Source organism: Lissotriton vulgaris, chromosome 9 (genome assembly GCF_964263255.1).
Source record: "Lissotriton vulgaris chromosome 9, aLisVul1.2, whole genome shotgun sequence".
Lineage (NCBI taxonomy): Eukaryota > Metazoa > Chordata > Amphibia > Caudata > Salamandridae > Lissotriton > Lissotriton vulgaris.
The window spans coordinates 226883079-226907979 of record NC_141697.1 but is presented as its reverse complement, the minus strand read 5'-3'; the positions used below and the strand labels follow the sequence as shown (position 1 = coordinate 226907979).

Here is a 24901-nt window from a genome sequence, read left to right as displayed (position 1 = left end):
GCTTAGTTCCTAAACATCAGATACCAGATATGATAGAAGCACAAGTTGATCTGACATGCCAGACTTCTGTCTCTTTCCGTCAGTGTAAATGTCAAGTCCCCTGCACCCCTCCAATCACACGTCATGCAGCTGCGCGCGCATCCAAGTTTCTGATTTCTGCTGACATTGCCACATTTCTGCTTAGTGCCACCCACTTGTGACACCTATCCGTGACGTTTCTAGCACACACCTCTAGTTCACGCCTCTTGATCACGCACTTGTACCACGTGTATATTGTTATCTTGTCTTCTCTCAGCTGTTACGCCTTCTATACTGTTTTCAATGGTGTACAATAAGTATATAAGCTATGTACTGTTAATAAAATGTAGCGCTCTATCCCTTCTGACATCCCTGTGGTGGTCAGAACATGATATCCAGGCCAAGACCATTCCTTTTTAAGGAATAAAACCCCTAAAGAACTCTAACACCACGGACTCTGTCTTTTTTCATCCGATCTGAGTTATTATTGATTAAGTACTTACCTGCATAGAAATTAAGAGAGTAAATTATTTATTTACATCATTTTGGCGCCCGAACAGGGACCCCTCCCCCACCTCACGCGCCGGTTGGCGCATTGCAAGCTCTGTCCCCTGCCATCAGTTAGAAGGACCATACGCGTACCGGCAGGATTTCCTGCATCTCCCTCTGACCCACGGAGGTGACGAAGACTGCGATCAGTGCCCAGACGAGGCGGTGAGGAGTGCGGAGGATCCCGACCAGAGCCTAGCCGAAAGAAGCAAGGTCCGAGGTGTCAAGAGGCCCACCAGGTTTCCGAAGTTTTCCGAAGTTTTCCGAAGTTTTTCCGAAGTTTTCCGAAGTTTCGAGTCGAGTCCAGTCGAGTTTTCCGAGGCCTTCTGTTTCCGTGCTTCCCGGTGAGTACCATTGCTGGGACGTATCTAGACGGGTTTGGGTACACAAGTCCGGTCTGCACTGTTTTTAGGCAGTGTATCTGTACTGTTTAGCAGTATATCTAGTATTCTGAATTTCTGAATTTCTGCACTGTTACACCAGTGTATCTGTACTGTTTAGCAGTGCATCCGGTATAGGGGGTAGTCATCTATGTCTCAAATGTCTTTTCATGTGATTAATGTCGTGGTATGAATGTGACTGTTTTTATGTGCATTATTGTGTTTTCTTGTATAACTAGTTGTATTCAAAATTAAGTATCAAGGATCAAGCATTCAGTATTAAGTAGGCACAATGCCGTTTTTCAATAAATTAAAGCAGATAGGAACTAGGAAAGGGATGTTAGAGGAGGAAATTCCGATCCCCCCTAGGGACACTCCAGGTAACTTCATGTATCATAAACATGGCATAGATGCCATATTGTATCTAGAATTATGGACCGATTATACAAAGCACCTAGACGAGAGACACAGATGGCCCGTTAACGGAACATGGGATGCCGAGTGCATCATAAAGGTAGAAGAAGCATTACGGAAAAAGAAAGCCAGACAATCTCAGAAAGACGCCATAGAATTTTGGCGTAAGGAATCACATAAACGTGCTGAAAGAGCACTCCGTAGAGAAGACAGACTTAAAGAATCAGAAAAAGCCCAAGAAAACGAACTAGTTATTGAAGGAATCCGAGTAAAATCAGAACAAATAGATCGTATCCGAAATAGCCAAGTGAACGGCATGTATCTTTTGGCCGAGGGTACACCTGACGCCATTTCAGAAATACCGAAAAATTTGCCGTCGCCATTAGTTCCAACTAAAGTAATGCATAAGACTACTAAAGACATATTCCTAAACTCATATCTAGAGGATGTAGCACCAGCTTACACCAATCTGCCCGTTCGTGCCCTGCCTACTGACAGGGACGGAGGTGGCACTCCGCCCCCAGGTCATGTTCCACCGGTACCGCGACAGACCTCTCCCGTTCCGCCAGCCCCGCCACTTCCTCCACTCAAAACAGACCTACCGAAACCACGTATACCAGATCCTACTAAAAGACAGACTCAAATACAGATTGCACACAGAGATGATGCCCAAGCTTCCGCTTCAGGAGGTGCGACCGCGGGTCCTCAGACCCCGCCCTTGACGCACAGATTATCCCTAGGGGACATGCGGAGTCCCACCACGTACAAATCACCCCGTCTTGGTGCACTCAAAGGACAACTTACAGTCTGCAGATATGACCCAGTACCCGGAAAAGAGGATAGAATGATGATGGCATCGTTGCGGTTACGTGCCGCTACTGATTTTCTGTTAATGTTTTCAGGTATGAAAGAGCACCTAGACAGAATCTACCGGTTCATACAGACTGGAAAAGATCCCGAAAGTATTAAAGATGCCTTGGAGCATCAGAAAGTTGACACTCAAGCATATATATTACGTTTCTTTATAAACTGTCTAATAAGAGAACGAGACAGGCCTGAGACAGATCAGGATGAACTAGATGCACTCCACAAGTGGGGTCAAAATATATCGGAAGGAAAACATGATAGACAGAATTGCATAGCCAGTATGTACAAGAAAATAAGAAAAACAGTAATAGAAATACACGAAAAAGAGAAAGACAAAACTTCCTCCGAGGAGGAAGGAGAATCTGAAGAACCAGAAAAAGCTGTAGGTACTATAGCCTATGTAGGTAAGGGAAATTACCTTAGGAAGGGCATCCGTCCAGAAAGCAAGAGAGTTTTCTTCTCTGCCTTGACAAATCCGAATTCTGCTGAGCATCAGTTTCAGGAAACTGATAAAAGGCTTCGAGATCGAGTTGGGTACCATGTACTCAATTCTATGGATGAACAAGAACTAGCCCGATCAGCTGTATCATGGGCCGAGAATGCAGACATATATAATGATGACACCGTAGCACAGACATTTCTGAACCTCTCCCCCGACGAACAGAAATTAGCAGGTGTATACATGATTCAGCACCTTCTCATCAAATACAGAAAACACTATTCTGATCCAGGTCCCTTACACGAAACATTAGAAGCACTACTCATGGATAGATGGAGAGGCTTAAGCACCAAATTAATTCAAATAATCCTAGAACAGCGACACAGATATAATACCTTTGTAAGCTCTGAATACGTTCCCGCCCCACCTCCAGAAAGGAAGATGTACCACATGCAATGCGGGGGTGGCATTGAAAGTCAGAACCCCTTGCGAGAAGTACACCCAGTTATGGGTGAGGACAATATCTTGAAACGCGTGTATGTACACACGCCTCTGACTAAATTAGAACTGTTAGAAATGAAGAAACTAGTACCGTGCCATGATAAAGACCCTGCAGGTTTTCACAGAGAGCTTAAAGACATGTTACTGATGGGGGATTACACGTATGATGATATCATGAAAATGTTGAAAGTATTATTGCCCACGGGTATATTCGAGAAATTGAAGGAAAAGGAATGGGAGGTGGGAGACACAAAGATTGCATGGGCAGAAATAGAAGATGAAGAGAAGAAACGGGTCCCAGGGTTAGGCCTTGGGGACAAAACTAAAGCATTACCAGGTCTGATAGTACAGGTTCTGCCCAGATTATTGACAACTAGAAAGGAAGATTGGGACGCCATCTCGTCCTGTAAACAGAAACATGATGAAGATACTAGTGACTTCTATTCAAGATTCGAAAAATGTTTTATTATTAATAGTGGTCTCAAGCCAAGTAGCGAGTCGTACCCGCATCTTTTTGTATCAAAGTTAGTCGAGAACTCCCTACCGTTAGTTAAAAATCGAGTGTACAAAGTTGAAAGTACCTGGCAGGCAAATACGCCATCCCAGATGTTACAGATGTTACAATATCACCAGAACAGAATTAGAGAAGAACAAGATCAGGAACAGAAACGTATGAAAGACACGAAGATGAAAATGTTAGTAGCTCAAACTGTCCCAGCCGACAGTCACAGAAAGGGTACGACCCAGACAGGTCACACCGCAGCTCCCGTTAAAGGGACATGCAATTATTGCAAGCAGCCAGGTCATTACGTACATGAATGCCCAGTTCTGAAACATAACATAGCGACAGGTAAAACAAAAGAAAGACCGCATCCACCTAGACAAGACCATAACCAGCATCAGTCTTCACAAAATACACAGAATACACAACCTATGCATGCTTCTTCACCTCCAGCACAGACAGTAGCGGTACCACAGCCACAGCCTATTGCCGCGTCTCAGCAAGTGTCACAGCAGATGTACCAGTATGCCCAGTCCGCATATCCCGAATATTCCCGATACACATGAAACAGCCTAGAGAGGGAAGGTGGCTTGCCTCTTATTGAGATTCCTGTAGATCAAGAAGGTCCTTATGTACACAGTCAAGTATTGGGAAAAGACAGAAAGTTTTTAATTGACACAGGGGCAAGTCGCACTACAATCAGCCATGATGAAGTTCCAGGGGCACCCCTCTCAGGCTCACAGAATGTTTCCCTTGGTTTTTCAGGACAGCCCATTGTAAATGAGGTATCGCAACCAGTTCCCCTGGCTGTGGGTCCGTTATCACGTGTTACAGACTTGTTACTTACTAAATCATGTCCAGAAAATCTGTTAGGAATTAAAACATTGAAGGCTCTAGGAGCCATAATATGCTGTTCCCCGGAGGGAGTTAGACTCTTTCTGCGGGATTTCAAGGGTCATTATGTTTTGCGAGAATTCGATGTCAGATTGAAAAATGTACCAGATTACTTATGGGCAAAAGGCCCAACTGATGTAGGTTGTATGCACATTACACCATACCGTGTTACACTCAAGGCAGGTGTTGTATTACCCCGAATCAGACAATACAAGTTACCACCCGATGCTGTAGTGGCTTTACTGAAAATCATTGACGAGCTCATTGCCCAAGGAGTGGTCGTAGAGACCGACTCCAATATCTGTAATTCACCCATCATTCCGATTCTTAAACGTACTGATCCCAATGCACCGCCAGTATATCGGCTGGTGATTGATCTTCGAGAATTAAATAAATGTATTATTCCACAGTATCCTGTGGTCCCCGATATCTCCGCCCTATTGACTGATATTGATTCAGAAGCAACGTTCTTTACCGTAATTGATCTCAAGAACGCCTTCTTCAGCGTGCCTATTGATCCAGAGAGCCAATATCTCTTCGGATTCAGTTTAAATGGACGCAGCTTCAAATTTTCACGCGCACCTCAAGGATTCACAGAAAGCCCCAGCATCTACAGCCAAGCACTGAAAAGACAACTCGATTGTATCACAATGCCAGTTAACACCGCTTTACTGCAATACGTCGATGATCTACTGATCACCGCACGAAGTGAGCCCGAATGTGAACAAGCATCACTGACAGTTTTACACTTTCTGGCCGACAAGGGACACAAGGTGTCTCCTTCAAAGCTACAATTCTGTGTTCAGCAAGTTGTGTACTTGGGTCACTTGCTGTCCAAAGTGGGGAGACAGCTCACTCCCGATCGCATTCAGTTAATTGCAAATATGCCGCAACCCCAGACACAGAAGGAAGTGCGGGCCTTCATAGGCCTCACCTCGTACTGCAGACAATGGATTCCTCAATATGCATTCCTAGCTAAACCACTCATTCAGTTAACGACACAGGAGGCAGCGATTTCGACTGCCCTCCCTTGGACTCAGGAACATACGCAAGCTTTTGAAGACTTAAAGAAAGCATTATGCCAAGCACCAGTTTTAGCAACACCATGTTACAGCAAACCGTTTACACTTTTTGTTACAGAACGTGATGGTACAGCATTGTCTGTCCTCACCCAAGATCAAGCAGGTTCACATAAGCCTTGCGCTTATTTTTCAAGTACATTGGATTCAGTAGCCCAGGCACTCCCTGCGTGCTTAAAGTCCGTAGCAGCAACAGCGTTAGCAATCAGACAAAGTGACTCAATTGTTTTAGGTCATCAGTTAACAGTTCAAGTACCACACTCTGTAGAGGTTTTGTTAAACAGAACCCAGACTCAACACTTAACTATAGCACGATTGACAGGTTATGAATTAACACTATTCCAGCCACACATAGAAATCAGACGCTGCAGCATCCTGAACCCAGCAACACTGTTACCTACAATTATGACAGATCCAGCCCCGCATGATTGTATAGAAATCATTAATGCAGTAACAAAGCCACGACGAGACTTGACAGATGTCCCACTGACAAATCCAGACCTGACACTTTATGTGGACGGTTCATGCATGAGAACAAGTACAGGAGAATTAGTGGCCGCGTATGCCGTGACCACTGACACTGAAATTAAAGAAACACATCGTATTGACACACTGTCTGCTCAAGCTGCAGAGCTCATTGCTCTGACCCGAGCTTGTATTCTAGCCAAGAACAGAAATGTTAACATATACACTGATTCCCGTTATGCCTTCGGAGTTGTACACGACTTCGGAGTCCTCTGGCAAGAACGAGGTTTCCTGACCTCTCATGGGGCCAAGATTCAACATGGTCCCCTCATTCAAGCACTGTTAGAAGCAATACATTTGCCCTCGGGCATATCAGTCATGAAGTGTAAAGCACATACTAAAGTTACAGATTCTGTTTCCCAGGGTAACGACCTGGCAGACCAGACAGCAAAACATACAGCACTGACTCACACCCAGATTACCGATGTGACAAAGACAATAGTACCGACAAAGTGTATGGCAGTTAGAGATCCCACCCTAGACGTAATCGATATCCAGACACATGCTACTCCAGATGAAATAAAGAAATGGATTGAACTAGGAGGGATTCAGACAGATCAAGGTTGGATGACGAAGGAAAAATCTATATGGTTTCTCCCTGACTCTATGGTTCAAGTCATGATAAATACAGCACATAGCCCGGCACATCTAGGAGAGAAAGCGATGTTAGACAGTTTACAAAATCTCTGGTACAACAAACACTTACGAGCAGCAGCAAAACAGAAAGTGCGTACTTGCATGATCTGTTGTCAGTTCAATCCAGGAAAAAGCGTCCCTGTAGAGCAAGGTGGATTTCATCCTCCCGATCACCCATTTGAAGTCCTCCAGATGGATTATATCCAGATGAACAGTTGTCGAGGATTCAAGTATGTCCTTGTAATTGTTTGTGCTCTGTCCCGTTGGACCGAAGCATACCCAGTCCCAGACTACACTGCTCCGACCACTGCCAGACAGTTGGTTCGTGAATTCTTCCCACGGTACGGTTTGCCCCGTGTCGTGTATTCAGATAACGGACAGCCATTCTCGTCCGAGTTAATGAAACAGGTTTCCCTTTTGCTAGGATATCAGTGGAGGTTCCACTGTGTCCGACACCCCGAAGCAGCAGGCCTTGTAGAAAGGCATAATCAGACACTAAAAATCCGCCTTGCAAAGATCTGTCAGGAAAAAGGGGTCGACTGGATAGTCGCCCTGCCCGTGGCACTATTCTACATGAGGATGGTCGCCCATTCAAGATCAGGGCTAGCTCCGTACGAAGTGGTCTTTGGCAGACCACCGAATATGTGGGGGACGCCCATTCCAAAGAAAATCACTGATGTTGATTGCAATATGTTGACAGATTACCTTGCCTCCTTGATGTCTGCACTCCAATCATGTCGTTCACAGGTTGCCGCAGCCTTCCCTGACAACACTGATGTAAAGCCGCACGAGGTCCGTCCTGGGGACCTGGTACTCGTCCGGAATTTCGACCGGAAAAATCCGTTGGAGCCCCGCTGGAAGGAGCCGAAGACCGTCCTTCTCACCACGAGGACCGCCGTGAAGATAGAGGGGAGAAAGGGGTGGGTCCACACGAGTCATGTGAAGAAATTTTGTGGACTGAAACCTGATCGAGACTCGTCCACCCCCACCAAAGACTGTGTTGAGGAAAAAGACTTTACAGTATCCAAACGAGAAAAGACTCCCCAAGAACAATACCGAATGAAACTCCGATCTAGCAAGTCAGACAGTTTAATTGTTTAAGTCCTCCCCTAGGTGAATCGGTTAAATAGTTTCTGACATGTATCCCCTAGATCGAGATAGAGAGAGAGAGAGACAAGTCAAAAGAAATACATACTGCAAATCACTGCGTAGTCACTGTATAGTGACATTGTTAATAATGTTTTTTCTAAGTGTTCTAATCATTATTGCCAGTATTCTGCTACCTATCTATTGGCCTATTTTCAGGCGTGAACAATCTGTTTACAATGTCTCTGCTGAACACACTTTTAGTGAACTTCCTGCACACGAACTCTCTTACAGACTTGCGCTGCGCAACAATACATTCATTAGTATGTTACACCATTCCCATCAGACAAATAATGCTACCGACTGCTGGATATGTGGCCGACTCCCTCCCTACCAGAATTACAAGGGAGCTCTGCCCCTCTTTCCGTACCCGTTCACTCACAATGGCTCCTGTGGGGCATGGTTTAAAATAATTAATTCTTTAGATCCCGATATCGCTGTTTTCGATGGGGGCTGGGTTTGGGGAAACTTGAACTTAGTCCTGCTCAACGTCTGTTACCCTGATAAGGAGGGACTCCCTACTCGAATAGGAACTGATCTAGAAAATGAAGTATATGGATTAGGTAATTACACAATTAGCCTTATGATCCTTACTGTTGAATCCGAGGCTGCACCAGTTCTGCCCCATATGTTAGTATTACCAGTCACAGGTGAACTATGTGTTAGCAAGAAAGGTTCAGTACACGTAGGTCATAGTAAATGCACTACTGTGGTCGAATTCAGTGACCATGGTAAATCGTCCTTCAAAGCTATCAGTCATTCCTATTTTGTTTGTGGTCATACCGCATACATACGTTTGCCTCCAGATTGGGATGGTACCTGTTATATTGCATTCCTTCTGCCACCTGTTTTTCTAGCTCCCCCTGATTACCATAGAAATACGAATCTAGTACAGAATAGACCCAAAAGAGATATTCCACTTGTCGACTACACAGAAACGGCATGGGAACAGTACACAGATTTCAATAAAGGATTCTTTTTCTTTCTAGGACCTGTCCAGAACAGTAAATTAATACGTAGATTAACCAGAACACTTGAAGCTGTAGTACATGAAACTGCCTCCGCCTTAGGTAACTTAACAGAGGAGCAATCTGCTATGCGGGTTGTTGTCCTTCAAAATCGTCTTGTTATTGACGTCATCTTGGCAGATAGAGGTGGAGCCTGTAAGGTCATCGGGTCAAGTTGCTGTGTTTTCATTCCACAAAATGCGCCATCTGTCTATCAAGCTATTACCCGTCTGCATAAAATTGCAAATCAGATACATCAGAATCCAGGCACCTGGACTTGGTCCGGTTGGTTCTGGACCACGTTAACTGCTTGGGGATGGAAGATCCTATCCTTCCTAGGCATTGGCCTTGTCATAGTATTCAGCTGCTGCCTGTGCCTACAGTGTGGGCCAGCGATTTGTGGACTATGTGCCACATCGTGCATTGAACATTCCAGTTTTCTCTCAAATAGTCAAAGGAAGAAAGATGAACATATAATGTTACAAGAACAGACTGATCGATTCATGAGAATTGATATATCATGAAGGGTCCCTAGGGAACAAGGAGGGAATGAGGTAATATAGATTTTTTGGTCAAGTTATGTTCCCTAGCGCGTACCCCACCGACTCCATGTACGAGTTAAAGTGCATGTAACTTCCCTCCTGTACCAGCTATGAAGACGCAAATACATTTGCGTCCACCGTTAACATGTTCTCTTTCAGACCCACCATGAATGGGTTGAATGGTCCGTTCCTAAGTATGCTGTGCCAACGTCTTTTTGTAGTGTACTCCTACGTTTTTTCAGCCCTAGCTAAGTAGGCCTGAATCTCTGCCACCGAGCCTCTTTTCTGGCTTCTGATTTCGAGGGCCTCTGCCCAGGCTGCCCCCGTACCCGTGAACTCCGACTTACTTTCAGCGCGGCCCTCCGTGCTCAGCTCAGCCTGCTGCCTGCCAAGATTGACTATAACCTTCGAGTTATCTGTTTCCTTCCCCGAGAATACATTCCTGCCTGCTAGCTTCAGTAAACATCTTTCCTCAGCTGCAGGGCTAAAGGGCCGACCTGTCTCTGTGCAAGTAATTCATAGCTTCTGTTGCCATGCTTCCATGGAAGGCCCCATGCCCCCACGCTTCTCATACAGACACTCAGGCGCTTATACACGCACTCACAGTCAGTATAGAATAGCTTCTGCTCTAGAGACCTTTCCGCCCAGATAGCTTAGTTCCTAAACATCAGATACCAGATATGATAGAAGCACAAGTTGATCTGACATGCCAGACTTCTGTCTCTTTCCGTCAGTGTAAATGTCAAGTCCCCTGCACCCCTCCAATCACACGTCATGCAGCTGCGCGCGCATCCAAGTTTCTGATTTCTGCTGACATTGCCACATTTCTGCTTAGTGCCACCCACTTGTGACACCTATCCGTGACGTTTCTAGCACACACCTCTAGTTCACGCCTCTTGATCACGCACTTGTACCACGTGTATATTGTTATCTTGTCTTCTCTCAGCTGTTACGCCTTCTATACTGTTTTCAATGGTGTACAATAAGTATATAAGCTATGTACTGTTAATAAAATGTAGCGCTCTATCCCTTCTGACATCCCTGTGGTGGTCAGAACATGATATCCAGGCCAAGACCATTCCTTTTTAAGGAATAAAACCCCTAAAGAACTCTAACACCACGGACTCTGTCTTTTTTCATCCGATCTGAGTTATTATTGATTAAGTACTTACCTGCATAGAAATTAAGAGAGTAAATTATTTATTTACATCAGGTTGTTGGGACGTTTTCCCTTTTTCTGGCTGTTGTAGCAATAATAGAGTCTGCTGGTACAGACCCTCGATTATATGGTGGGCCTTTTTGAAGAGTGTTTGCATTTCTTTTCAGCCCTGGGTTTTACTGACCTGAAAGTTGCAGGTTCCTCAAAGGCATCTCTTCTATTGTTCAGTATGCTTGGGAGCATGGTTAGGTATTTACTCTTACTTTGGTATGGGAACAATATCTCTCAAAGAAAACACGCTTGAGATTTCTCCTCCTCCAGTTGTACCCCATACTTGTCTCCAGCCCTCTTTATTAGCAGGTTATACATGGCAATGTCGTCTGGAGGCGAAGCCCTCAACGGATAAATGTCCAACCCCTCGTCTGGGGAATATGTCTCAAGGTCTTGCTATTGAGTCTTGAGGTATTCTGACCCCCTCTGTGTCCTGGGACATGCCCCAGGACTCTGGGTCTTCTTTATAGAAGATCTCTTGATCCTACATCTCCTCCTTCTGTGGTTATGGAGTCATTGGGGGCTCCAGTTCTTCTGAGTACTTGTTCTCTTTTGTCTGTTCCGTTGACGTTTTAGGCTAAAATCTGAATTATCAGAGGCGTCAAACTCTCTTTTTCTATAGAATCGTGGCTATTTCTGCTTCTACCGTCAGGTTTCGTTATTCCTCATCGAGTGTCGTGTCTATTTTCTTTTCGACGTCGAAACCTCTGGTGTCAGAGTTTCACTAGACACTTTTTTCACCTTTCCTCTACTTCGGTCGTCCTTCGACACTGCTGTGTACCTGTGGTGTCCCGGATATGGGATCCGAGGGGGTCTTTGTTCCTCTGCTTGCCATCGGTCAGCAAGATTTTCAGCGCCAAAGCAGCTTTGTTCGAGACTCGCCCCCTCATCTATTTTTTAAATGTTACCTAGGAATGTTTCTCCTTCTGTTTTTGGTTTTATTTTTCAACATCGATGACCCTCATTTTGGCATCCGAGCCCTCTCCTTCAGAGATGTGGTCTTCCTCCTTCCTCCTTGCTTCACAATCCCAGGTCTCATGGCACATTGCGCTTGGCTCTGTTTTTCCATCACTTACAAGTCTTTGGTTTCAATTCTGCGAAGGTTTCACAGACAACGCTTCTTTGGTCTATTGGAACGCAAAGGTTGCACAGCTGATAGTTATCCTTTTGTGCAGACTTTTGATGGCTCTTTGGGCAGAATTCAAAGAGGTGTTCTTCATGTCACACAGAACAGGCCCCCCCCCCCTGTCCAGACATTCTCTGGTCTTCCTTTGACATCAAGTCTAAAGTCGTGTGAGAAACCTTTAAATCCGATCCCCGTTTTCCAATATTTTTCACCTGTACTTCGGTGTTCCCTGTGGCTAACTTTTGAGCGGATCTTCTTCTTTCGGCAATTGGAGAGCCTTCAGCAATGCTTCCAGACCCAACTACGGAAGAAAGATTCTGAAGCTGGTAACCTCAGGTGGAAGCTTCTGTGGAGGCGGCCTATAACGTCAGTAGAGGGTGGATTAGACACCAAACGGTGGGACAGTCGACGCCCAATAAAAAGAAGAAAGAGAAGAGGGACTAAACACAATGGAGAATTCTGGACCCAACCACTACATGGCGGAATAACGCACAGCATGTTAATTCAGAAAAGATTTGTGCTGCAAAACTGTCAAAGCTCACCCCTGCCACTGAAAAGGAGCTGAAGTTCACTCATTATGCATCCATATAATGTGAAGCTGCTTCTTGATCTTCAAAAGTTCAAAATGCGAATTATGGTGCAGGTAATGATAGCAGTTCGGCATGTTTTCTGCGCATGTTCCTTTGACTTACAGAATGCTCATTTTCACTTCCATGTTTGTTGATGTCCTGGACAAAATCTTTAATTTGTCACATGCACCTTCACACTAACAAATCACTAGTCACTGGTTTCAACACAGTTCCATTAGAATTCAGTAAACTGCCTATTCCACAAGTGGCCATCTTACAGAGTCACATTTGTATAGCTATACTTATTTGGAGAGAGACTTGAGAACAGTGTCTTTTGAAGAACTGGCTTTGTTCAAACTATTCAGAACAGAAAGAGTCCTCAAAAGCAGTTACTTTGCGTGATCCAAGAAAAGATGCGATAGAAAGGAGAAGTACTGCTGGTGAAGCAGTGACTTACAGAATAGTCATGTGTGCACAGTCAGCCATTACGGAAGGAAGGAAGGAAGACGAGAACTTGCAAATAGATGTATGTAAATGCATTATGTGGTAAACCTGTAGGGAATTATCAAGAGATTCAAATAAAAGGGAGGGTTCCGAAAACTGGAATATTTTTGTATATATAAAAAAGGACATAGAAGTTGTTTTCTCAATTCAAACATCGGAAAGTTCTTGAGTAAGGACAGGAAGAATAAAACAAGTAAAATGCACAGACTAAATGCACAGAGTGTTGAACTGGGATGTGTTTTTAGAATTGTGACAGAAGGAAACTGGGTTTTGGGGAGATTCCTTTAATAATATACAAATATTTGGCAGCTGCGATTTGTGTTCCAGTGTTTACGAGAACCGCTGGATGATATGGTTTCATATGTTCTATTTAGTGGTTGTTTATTGTAATATATTCCGTTGAAGAAGTGTATCATTTAAAACGTGTAAAGATTGTACAAATTCAAAAAGAATGATGTCTTAAAGGCAGAGAGAATAGGTACAATAATGATAGAACAATTAAATATATGAATTAAATAAACAATAAAGATAAACCAACTCTGTTATGGGTATCTTGAATATTTATATATTAAGTGTGCACCTCTAACAAGGATAAACACTTTGGATTTTGACATATTTACAAGCCTGTGGGACATTAGGGAACTAGTGGTAGTGCCTAAACAGTGAGCAAAAATAGTGAAAGGGACTTCATCCCTAGTCAAAGATTCCAAGCACCCAGCTTGCTGAAGGGCTACCTAGAAGTCCTATTCTCAAATGGAACAAACATGGAACATCAAGAAGGAAAGAGGGTCTTGAATTGCGCTCACCACTGTCTCATTTTTGACTGAATAGCCATGCTCATACCTAGATCCTCTCTGGAAAAGGTCTCTGGCAGTCTCAGTCTCCAAAGCCCTTCAGGGCATCCTCTCCTGTGGCCAGCACAATGCCATAAATGTAGTTGAAGTGTACTTTGCTGAAGTGGTTTGCTGAGTTGGAGAGGAAAGGTGAGACCCTTGGCCACAAAGATGTCCTCCGTGATCTTGGATTTTTGCTCACAGAGTACTATTAGAAGATATTAGTACCACTTGGTATGAAAACTACATCATAGTGCAGAGAAAGTGGGACGGAGAGTATGGTGACATTTATAGATTGGACTACAATCACCTACCAATGGCATGCTAGCCTCTCTTTTAAAACCCTTGCTCAGCACCCTGGTACAGCAAAACTGTTGACGAAGGACACATTGGCGCTTGAACCAAACAAAAAAGGACAAAACAAACGCCAGAGCCAGAAGAGAAAAAGCAAAAACCTAGCAGACAGCTAGCAAAAAAGGTGAGTCTTCAAAGCCTTCCTGCAAATATAAACGTCATCGATTGGGTACCGTATAAGGAGGTAGGAAGTCTATTTCAAGTTTATGGTCCAAGGAGTCTGAAAGCTTTCACCACAGCAACATTTCTTAAAGTGCTGCACTGTGCTAAGAGCAAGAGAGTCCGAGGGGGGCATATGTATTATATCGGAAAGAAATTTGGTGCTGGTTTGGAGAACAACGCAAACAGCCTTGTAATGATTCCATTAAGAGACTAGCAACTATGCAGCACCATTCAAGATGTCTAGCTAGGGTTACATTTATGGTTGACTAAAATAAGCCTTCATACCATATCTGATTACACTGAAGCTTTCTGATCTGGAACGTAGGAAAGCCAAGGTAGATGTTGTTAGCATAGTACAGCCAACATAATTGGTCCGATTCTTCTGGGATCAATAGGAGAACCGTTCTTCGAGTATTTAGTGTTAATAGGCAGACTCCACCACTTTAGCTGAATCTGGTCTGTAAATGCGAGGCCCCTTGTCAAACCAAATCCCAAGATTTTCTTTTTACCCCACTCCATCAAATCGAGTTTCATGGGGGTGAGGCAGGGGCCCATAAAGGATGTGTTCCCAAAGACTACTCCCAAGTCAGAACATGGTAAATAGTATTGCTTTTTTTAAAGGCAGACTCTCATCCACATATTCCTAAGTGGCATGCCTCATCATTATCACCCCTGACGGTATCCTGGCGCTTTGCAGGTGTGTGAGGCTAGTCCCGGGAGGGGGTGTGGGAGAGGACTCACTCGCTACCTGCTGTATTCCTCCACGCTCTCTACTCCGGCTACCATTCACAGCACTGCGCCAACCATACAATATGGAACGAAACTTCACCTGCAACCCAACCCCACCATTCCAACACCCACTACAACGGCACCAATAGCATCCAGCACTGCACCCGTTCAGGCAAACTCAAACCAGCTTCCATCCACACCATACTCCTCACTCTTATACATGCTCCTCAACACTCGCTCACTCAGCAAGTAACACCACAGAGATTGAGGACTAGCAGAAAGTCTGCTCCCTGGACCACCTCCTCCTCACGGAAACATAGCTGAACCCAGCAATGGCACTGGACATTGCCACGGCCATCCTTGCTGGGTTCAAGATCATTAAATAACAGCACCAACACAGGCCCAATGGAGGAATTTCTATAATCTTGTAGGACAACATCAGCTGCACCACCTCTGCGGACACCAAAACAAACTACATGCAGAACCTCACCTTCAAGCTACAAATCACAGCCAACTGCACCGTGTGGGACACCCTGGTCTACATACCCCCAGGACCACGCGTCAATTTCACCAGCAAAATTGCAGACTTCGTTGCTCCATCATCAACTCCAGTGCCTACATTCTCCTAGGAGACCTAAACTTCGACCTAAAGGACCACACCGACTCCAACTCAATCACCATCCTAAAAAAGCCTTGAAAAACTGCCTCATTCAGCGCATATTTAGCCCCACCCATGCCGCCTGACACATTCTGGGTCCAGTTTTCACCTTTTTCAAAGACAGCACGAACAATAAATCATCTCCCAGCACCTGAACGACCACGTTCTTGTCAGCTTTAATATCCACTTCCGCCCTTTCCAAGAACCACCCCAAGCATACTGGCAATATAGCAGAAGACATTGAAAACTTCAGTGGCTGGCTCACAGTCTATGCCAACACCCTGGCCCCTTGGAAACCAAACCACAAGAATGCATGCTGAGGCCAGCTAGCACACAGAAGAACTCAGGATGACCAAACTGCACTGCAAGCAACAGGAACACAGGTGGAGAGGGAGTCATGGAGCTACAGACAAGGAGGTCTTAAACTCAGCCTTGAGGCGCTGTGAACAAGCAAATACGGAACACCAAGCTGGACCCAGCAAACCACATCAACATCAGCCTTAACAGCAGCAAAGAAATCTTCTCCATCATCAAAGATTTCCCATCGCCTACAGCAACCACTAGCAACATCACCCCAACACAAGAACTATGCAACAACCTCTTTCTCAGCAACAAAATCAGACAACGTCGACACTCAGCCTGACTGCTAGAACCTTGCAGTCAGTCTATCAATCGCAAAAGAATTAACCTTAAAGATATGGTACGACACCACCACAGAGGAGACCGTCACAATCATAAAGTTCATCCACTGTGGCACCCATCGGACCCAGGCTCCTAACACCCTTCAATAAAGGACTCACCCCCATCAACGTAGGCCTCACTCTCATACTCAAAACCTCAATCAACACAGCCACATTCCTGGAAGCACGCAGTTTTCAGCACCCTGCTGAAGAAGTCCTCAGCAGACCCAGAAACACTCACAAAGTTTTGGGTGATCCCCTTCCTACCTTACATAGCCAAGGAGAAAGCTATCAACAGATGCCTCACAGCCTGCCTCGTCAATCAACGTTCTTCAACACCATGCAGTCAGGATATAGACCAAACTACAGTACAGAGACAGCTCTCATCACAGCAACAGAAGACATCCTAGACACAGGAGAAACTGTGGCACTCATCCTATTGGACCTCTTGCAGTTGTCAACATGGTCTCCCAACCCATCCTCAGACATCTGCATGACACAGGCATTCAGAGACCTCAATGGCTCGGTTCATTCCTGACTGGAGGAACTCAGTCAAACTATCGCCTTACTCTTCAGAGGCCCAGGAACTCCTCTGCAGAGCACCTCAAGGCCCCTCCCTCCACCGTACCCTCTTTAATGGCTACATGATTCCAATGACCGACAACATCCACGCCCAAGACTTCGACATCCTCTCCTACTCTGATGCCACACAAACTATACTGTCTCTCTCGGACAAATTCCCCAACATAAGGAACAAATTCACTGCCTGCATGCCAGAAGTGGTCACCTAGATGAAGTCAAACTTTCTCGGACTGAACTGACAAGAAAGAAATGGTGATATTCGGTAAAAATGCCTCCCTGTGGTACTCCACCTGGCGTCCTACTGACACACTCGCACCCCAAGCCGATATGCCAAAAACCTTGGGATCATCAACAAGCTGGGAATGGCTGCCCAGATCAGTGCCGTCACAGCGTCCCACTTCCACAACTGGAGGATGCTGTGAAAGATCTATAAGATCTAAAGATCTATAAGTGGCTACCGAACAACACCAGTAAGACTGTCATCTTCAGCAGACTGGACTACTGGAACTCTCATAACGCAGGAATCACCAAACATTTCACACAAAGACTGCAAACTATCAAGAAAGCAACAGCTATACTCCTCTTTAATCTCCAATGCCATTTACACATCACGTTACACTGGCTCCCAATACACAAGCGCGCACAGACAGGCGCCTCACTAACACACACTACACAGCCCACGCCAGCCGACTTGAACAGCAGCATACAATTTCACCAACCATCCAGGCACCTCCATTCAACCAGACTTCTAGCACACATTTCACGCACTCACAGAAGCAGAACCAGAGGTGGAGCCTTCTCTTACATCGCCCCAAAAGCATGGAACAATCTTCTGATGCATATCAGAGCATCCTCCTCTCTTCTTGAATTCCGCAAGAAGTAGAAGGCATGGCTCTTTGAGTAAGTCACCTCCTCACTCCCAGGGCTAACCACACACACCTGCACGGCATCAGAAAACCTTCACAGGTGACGGTATGCTATACACAAGTATTATGTAACATAACAAAGGCAGAATCCTACCTGATACAAATCCAGAAATCCTACTAATCCCAACACCCCAGAGAACTAGTGTGTCAAATGTTGCTCCATCATTTTAGTGATGACTTGAAGAAGGGTAATGGGCATGTAGTACTGCAGATCACTCTGGTCAAGGTTTTAGCTTTTCTTAAAGCTACCTTTTTAATACTTGAATCGCCAATATCAACTAGAATGGGCGATCAATTGAAGTCAGCATAGCGCTACAGGTTCAGTAAAGATCCTTCTCCTGGCAATTGTGGAGCAACAGGGTATCAATCAATCAAGTGCATTTGTAAAGCACTCGGCTGCTTCAGAAGAAGCGTCCCGGTGCTAAAAGCAGTGACTGGGACAGATCGGGCTATCATGTCAAATTTTGGTCAAAGAGTGAAGTTTTTAGTTCTTTCTTGGAGCAGTGCTTGGACTCGGGCATGCGAAGATCAAATGTCATCAACTGTCATCACTAAATCTCAGCAAATGAAGGTGTAGGGTGTGCCGGCTTGAGTGAAGAACATTGCCTTGCTGCTACATCAGGAGGTTCCCTAAAGGAGAAGCTGATCATAAGTCTTGAGGCTTTTGGCTCAGGACCAAAAGTTCTGGGTAACACTCCTCGCTCAGTCTGGGGGCCAATAAGATGACTTGCACTCGGTCTTTCCCAATCTTTTTCAGCACTCGGTGCAGGAGAGGTAGGAGTGGGATGGCATACAGGAGTCCTAATCCCCAATGCAGGCAGAAGGCATCTGCTAGGGAGGACAGCCTTGTGAACTCCATTGTGCAAAGGTTGTGAGACTCTCAGTAGCAAATAAATCGATCCATGGTTCTCCCTATTGCTGCAAAGCACCCTTTGTCATCTCAGAGTGTAGTTGTCATTTGTAATCGAGTAGGCAACATCAGCGGAGTTAGTCCATTATGGCTTTTAAAGACCCCGCCTGGTGTTAGTCGATCAGGGAGATGCCCTGAGGGTTCAGCTGCTTTGAGAGAGGTAGCTCAAGGCGCAGCACACCAGACCCTACTTCGCCTTGTTTGTTGCAGTATCACATGTGGTCGTGTAGTCTGTGAGATCTCATAACCCGTTCTCTCTTGATGGTCAGGAGAAACGCCTTCAGTGCCAAGTGAAGGGTTCATAACTCCAGCAAGTCGATGTGAAGCTGAGCTTCCGCCAGAGACCAAAGTCCTTGGATCTTCATCTCTACAGATACGACCTCCCTTACCCAGCAACAATGCATCTGTCACAACCATTAGCTCTAGGTGGTGCTTACTTTGGTCTAAACTGTACCTTTGTTGGTCTTTTGCTCTGGTTTCCTTCGATTCTGCACTTTGTGGTATGGCCGCTCCTAACTCCCAGCCACTCTTGCCGCACTAACGCCTCTCGTTGGTAGGTAGGCGTCAACCAGAGCGACACTCCAGCTGCTCTCTCTGGTCCCTGGCTCTATTTCAGTGGCCAGATGCAAGCGCGCAGCCTGTGAGTGTTACGCACATTTGCTCTTAACTTCTGATTTTTAATTGCTGTTCCTTGTTTTTAAATTGTATCTCTGTCCATTTGCGCACTACAATTTTTGTTTTTTAAAACTGCATTTCTTCTTACTTGTACACTAAAATGTTAACTCATATAGAACTTTGTTCTATAAATACATCTTTGCTCAAACTACTTGCGGTGCTTACTTTGGTCTAAACTGTACCTGTGTTGGTCTTTTGCCTGGTTTCCTTCGATTCTGCACTTTGTGGTATGGCCGCTCCTAACTCCCAGCCACTCTAGCCGCACTAACGCCTCTCGTTGGTAGGTAGGCGTCACCCAGAGCGACACTCTAGCCGCTCTCTCTGGTCCCTGGCTCTATTTCAGTGGCCAGATGCAAGCGCGCAGCCGATGGCACGCCTGAGGCGCGCCAGAGGCAAGCTGGTCCGTGTCCTGAAGCGCCCGGCGCCTAGAAACTATGGCCAAAACGCGAATAAATTAAAGAGAATTACATACACAGCTGCGAAATTTTATAAATATAGTAAATCCACCTTTTCTGAATGCACTGTATGTATTGCCCCATACCTTGGTTTTATTTTCTCCCAATGGAACTTTACATTGGGTCCCATGCGTTTTATGAAACCTATCACCAGAACTCGTCTTCAGGTCTGTCGCAGCCCTGTACCTGCCAAGACGGCCTGTAGCCAGAATTTTCATTTTCAGAGCCTCAATTGTCGCTCCTTGGCCAAAAACAAACATCATATTTTTGATCTTCTTAGCACGGAACTTCCAGACGCATTATTCCTAACCCAAACCTGGCTCCATGCAAGCTCAGGCCCAGATATCGTCACAGCCCTTCCACCTGGATATGTTATCATTAGGAAAGATCGGGACACAGGCAAAGGCGGGGGAATTGCTATAATTTTTTAATCTATCTATTTCTGTAAATTTGAAGTCCTTTCAATCACAGATTGTGAAGCTACCTTGTTCAAACTTTCTATATCCCCTCAGCTGACCCTGTCTGGCATTCTAATCTATCACCCTCTGGGGAACCCAGGTCCCTGGGTTTCCACTTTTTCAGAGTTCATTGCACCCTTCATTTTGAAGGCAGCAAACTTTACAATTCTTGGTGATTTGAACCTCCACTTAGAGGACGATCAGAATAACATCTGCCGTTCCTTCTTATCTGAACAGGAGGTTTTAAGTTTACGGCTATGCAACCAGGGACCTTCTCACAGGGTGGGACATCTTCTCGATCCAATTTTGTCTAATCTCAGCTATGATTGCAGTATTCCTGCGTCTCGGCTAGACTGGTCCGACCATTTTTTTATCTCATTTAATTTACAGTGTCCTACATCTAGGGTAGTAGTAGCTTCTGTGACTAACTCAGGTAATTTCAGACTCTGGGATAAGCTGAACATGTCTCTTAACACTCTCCTGGTCACTAGCATACCTGATACCACTTTATCCGTGCTCTCGTTAAATGCTTCTGTTTCGGATGGGCTAACCACGGCCATTGATACTGGTTTGCCCCTTGTGTCAAAACGTAGTTTCACACATCATCCTCCTGCCCCATGGTTTACAAACGACCTCAAAATCACCAAGTCTAAGTGTAAAGCTCTAGAGAGAAGATGGAGGAGATCGTACTCTCCCACCTGCAAAGATGCTTATAAAGCTGCTCTCAAAAGTTATCACTTAGACTGCAAAACGGCACGCACCTCTTATGTTGCAAGTACAATCACTCAGGCATCAAACCGTCCCCGGGCCTTATTCTCTGTAGTAAAGAAGCTAGCTGGTTCGGATACCACCCTCCCCTCCCCCTGTTCTTGACGAAAGTCAATGCAATAATATCACAGACTTCTTTATCCAGAAGGTTGAACTCATTCATAGGTCACTTTTGGCTTCTCCCTCCTTGTACAGTATGACTTTTCCATCTAACCTGATGAATTACAGCACTTCCAATTTGACAGCCAAACTTTACTCCTGGGATCCTTTTGATGCGACGTCCTTTCAAAACTGCTTAAATAGCGTCAAATCTGGCTCTCCACTCGACCCTTTGCCCATTAACATCCTACGACAGCTCTCTTCAACATCTAAAGGCGTTGTTATAAAACTTCTCAATGCCTCTATGCGGGAGGCTTCGGTCCCCCCTGAGTGGAAGCGGGCCATGGTTGTCCCTTTACTGAAAAAGCCGGGATCAGATTCTTCTGTAATATCGAATTTCAGGCCTATATCTCTGCTCCATGTATTTTCCAAAATTTTGGAAAAACATATCTATACGCAATTGACTGAACACATACAAAAAGTGGGTTATTTCCATCACTCTCAATCCGGGGTCAGAGCCAATTTCTCAACCGAAACTGCTCTGCTTGGGGTCACTGAGAAGTTACGCCAACATCTTGACCAAGGGGAAACAGCGGTACTCATTCTATTAGATCGGAGTGCATCATTCGGCACCGTGTCACATAACATCCTGCTTAATACCCAGAGGTCACTCGGGCTTGATAGCATCGCCTTATCTTGGTTTGCCTCATTTCTCAATGGTTGCACATTTCAGGTCTTTTCTACCAAATCATCATCTAAGATCTGCGCATCAGCACACGGAGTCCCACAGGGGTCCATTTTAAGCCCCTTACTGTTTAACATCTACGTTAGACCCCTGGCTAAAATCATGGAGGAGGCAGGATTATCCCTCTATTCTTATGTTGACGATACGCAGATTGTTTTCTCATTGTCCACCACCAAAGACGCTACAACATCTGCTCTTCAGTGCAGCCTACTGCAAGTGACAGAGTGGATGCGCCTCAATTTATTGAAGTTGAATAGGGACAAGACGGAGGTGTTTATCCTAGGTAAGCATAAGGACCTATGGGGCCCTCACCACTAGCCTCACAAGATGGGTCCCTTTCCCGTTCCTGTCACTCATGTCCGCAATATGGGCTTCATTATTGATGAAAATCTTTCCATGAGACAATAGGTGGCTAATGTGGCTGCCATCTGCTTTACGATCTTGAGATGGCTCCATAAGATCATCTGGATGCTCCCTGTCTCTGCCCAACGCACAGTAGTCCAGGCACTTATCACCTCTCGCCTCGATTATGGAAACGTTCTTTATCTTGGTAGTTGTCAAACGGTACTGAGAAAGTTACAGGTAGTGCAGAACTCTGCTGCACGCCTTCTATGCCAAGTTCCCAGACAGGCTTCCATCTCGCCTTATCTTCGTAACCTCCACTGGCTACGAATCGATCAAAGAATTAAATTTAAAACTTTGTGTTACATCTTTAAAATCAAACAAGGGGTTGAACCACCGTATCTGCAAGAGCTCATCCATCCCTACATTCCTTCTCGTCCCCTGCGCTCTACAGCTCACGGGGACTTTGTGATCCCCAGATTTAAATTAACAAGAATGGGAGGTTGTTCCTTTTCTTTTCTCGGCCCCAAAATCTGGAATTCTCTTCCTGTGTCTTTGAAAAGTGACTCGTCTTATCTGAGCTTTCGAATAAATTTAAAAACTTGGCTTTTTTAGCAGTAAATGTGCTTTGAACCTCTCGCTTTCTAGCAATTTGTGTGCTAGGCGCCGGGAAACCCTTTTTGGGTATATGTGCGCATTACAAATTTAATTTAATAATAATAATAATAATAATAGGGATAAGGGACTGCTGCCAGTGTAATTGCTGTCGAGCAGCCACCACTGTAGATCTTTCACAGTCTCCTTTATTGACTCTGACAAGTCCTCTTTCTTGCTGAGCGCACTGAAAATTCAGAGCTCACTGCTGAGCCTGCATATACCATTTGGCATGGTCCACAAACAGGATGTAAGGGGTCAAGATGCCCAGAAGTCTCAAAGACGCTCTCACTGAGACCTAAGTCAAGGGTTAAACATCTGGATCATACCCCAAATGTTGACTTGTTGAGGCGGAGGGATGGCTCGGAAGAGCACCGTATCCAGGATGTCTCCAAAAAGGGGAAACTCTGTGAAGGAGTCAGGTTGATGGAATAGCCCATCGAGATCAAGAGGTAAGCCATAGTCTGGAGGTGGCTTTCGACTACTTGAAACAATCCCGCCTTCAGTAGCTAGTTGTTGAGTTGTTGCTGGTTGGCCCCCCTCTTGACTTCTTTCTTGCTCAGCCGTTGCTGCTTCCCACTCCCCCATCCTGCGTCGTGACTTTTGAGGGTCTGCAGCCTGCCTGCTTTGACGTCTCTCAGAGCCATTAGTCTGTTAGTACGAGTCTGTTGTTTTCCCTAAGGGCTCCGCATGACACAGAATGAAAGGACGGAAGAGCAGGGCAGCTAATATAATATTTTTTTGGTCGCACTGGTCTCTTTCTCACGGACACACTCGTGCGTTCTGAGATTTCCACGTCAGCAGGAGCACCAAAAAAAGAAGACATTGACAGCCAATAGACAACATAGGCGAGTGCTACTGGTGTTGCCCATCGTTGTTACAACGAGAGGATGCACACTCATAAGGAGGAGGGGGCGTGACTGCCTCCTGAGTAGTACCCGTTAGCATTGTATGATAACAAATATTGATCCGTTTCCGGCCCTGCTATAGGACAAAGACTCGAGCTGGGAGCATGGACACAACCACAAAAGAATGTTCAGGCTCAAACTGAAGTTAAATTATTAAAGCAGAATATTTGTCATGGCAGCATTCGCTTCTTAATGTACTTTGTATTTGATTTACGATGAGAAAGTAGTTTTCTGTTTTTGAGACACCCCCATTCCCAAAGCAGAAAAAATATGATATTGGAAAAATTGAGTCCGTTTACCTTACAAAACCATCTGAAAAGGATCGAGATTTAAAAGCAAGCACAGTGGTCGGACGGTTGTGAAAAAAAAACACTTGTATTTCGATTGAAAGCGTGTGACAGCGTGCCCTTCTGACGGCACACTGGAGTAATTGTTGATTTGATCTGCTTTTCGGTTTTGGAAAATCGTAAAAAGTGAAAATGTTGCACGGTTTTTTATAAATAGTAACACATAGTATCAGCGTCATTCATTAAAGAAGAGAGAATCCCTTTGGAGTGTAATGTGCCATAAGAGTAACTGGGCAGCACTAATTGGAGTAGAAAGAACAAACAGCATCACACACATGATTTCTGCCCGTCACACAAGCCTGCTCTGCACAGGCGAACCTGCTTTATCTGATCTGGCTGCACGCCAGCCGTGGGCAGAACCTCCTGACAGCGCTCGGCTGACACTCGTCATCCCAGACTTCCCTCTTCACGACAACGCTTCTTGCTGAGAAAAGGTACAGTGGAACCGAGTAACGGGACACGCAAGGCTCCCAGCGACCTAAACAAACACCGACAAAGAGGTAACTAACTTCTTTTTAGTTTCTTTAAAATTCTTTCCCAACCATGTTTTTAAAATCGTAGAACAAGACGAGTGGATATATGCGGCGTTACAGACACAAGAGCTTTATGATTTAATATCTTGTAAGAAACAAGGATTTAAAAAAACATTTAGCAATAAAAAAAACTGTTTATCTTAAAATCGGACATTGATACAAGTCTTAACGACAC

At 45.0% G+C, this 24901-nt stretch overlaps 2 protein-coding genes across 2 annotated transcripts in view; one reads left to right on the top strand and one right to left on the bottom strand.

Moving 5' to 3' along the window:
* Nucleotides 1–24901, bottom strand: part of SEC23A (SEC23 homolog A, COPII component) — a 981910-nt gene that overhangs the window by 398753 nt on the left and 558256 nt on the right. The window lies entirely within an intron of this gene.
* The window catches only part of LOC147689864 (adenosine receptor A3-like), an 81960-nt gene continuing 81603 nt past the window's right edge, over nucleotides 24545–24901 (top strand). The window contains exon 1 of the mRNA XM_086937359.1: nucleotides 24545–24693. The gene's annotated coding sequence lies outside the window, so the exon portion shown is untranslated. The remainder of the gene's footprint in view (nucleotides 24694–24901) is intronic.